The sequence below is a fragment of the Sinocyclocheilus rhinocerous genome, unplaced genomic scaffold (assembly GCF_001515625.1).
Source record: "Sinocyclocheilus rhinocerous isolate Xijiao unplaced genomic scaffold, SAMN03320098_v1.1 C35851458, whole genome shotgun sequence".
Lineage (NCBI taxonomy): Eukaryota > Metazoa > Chordata > Actinopteri > Cypriniformes > Cyprinidae > Sinocyclocheilus > Sinocyclocheilus rhinocerous.
The window spans coordinates 1-665 of NW_015765594.1; the positions used below are offsets into that span (position 1 = coordinate 1).

At 51.4% G+C, this 665-nt stretch overlaps 1 pseudogene; it reads left to right on the top strand.

Annotated features, from left to right (window-relative positions):
- Nucleotides 1-105: 105 nt before the first annotated feature.
- LOC107735181 (glutamate receptor ionotropic, NMDA 2A pseudogene) lies at nt 106-655 on the top strand (annotated as a pseudogene).
- Nucleotides 656-665: the final 10 nt, after the last annotated feature.

Below are 665 nucleotides of genomic sequence, written 5' to 3' on the forward strand. Positions count from 1 at the left end.
CTGTGCTACTTAAGACTGGTTTTGTGGTCCAGGGTCACATATTTGTTAGATGTTATATGCTATATATGTTGTGACAGTTCTTTTTTATCTTTCTTTGTTCAACAGGATGTAAAATCTACATTCTTCCAGTTCGGGGCCTCCATCCAGCAGGAGGCGCTGCTCATGCTCAACATCATGGAAGAGTATGACTGGCACATCTTCTCCATAGTGACCAGCAAGTTCCCAGGCTACCAGGATTTCATTGCCATCCTGAAGACCACAGTCGACAACAGCTTTGTCGGTTGGGACCTCCAGCACACCATCACCATGGACGCCGTAGACGGGGACTCCAGGTCCCAGATCCAGCTGAAGAAGGTGCAGTCTCCAGTCATCCTCTTGTACTGCTCCAAGGACGAGGCGGGTTACATCTTGGAGGAGGCCCGATCACTGGGTCTGACCGGTTTCGGCTACATCTGGATCGTGCCCAGCTTGACCACGGGCAACCCAGGCATCACTCCAGATTCATTCCCCTCTGGAATGATCTCTGTATCCTACGATGACTGGGACTATCCTCTTGAGGCACGGGTTCGAGATGGGCTTGGGATTATAACCACGGCAGCTGCAGCCATGTTGGAAGAGTTTGGGGACATCCCGGAGGCCAAAACCAGCTGCTATGGCCAAATGGA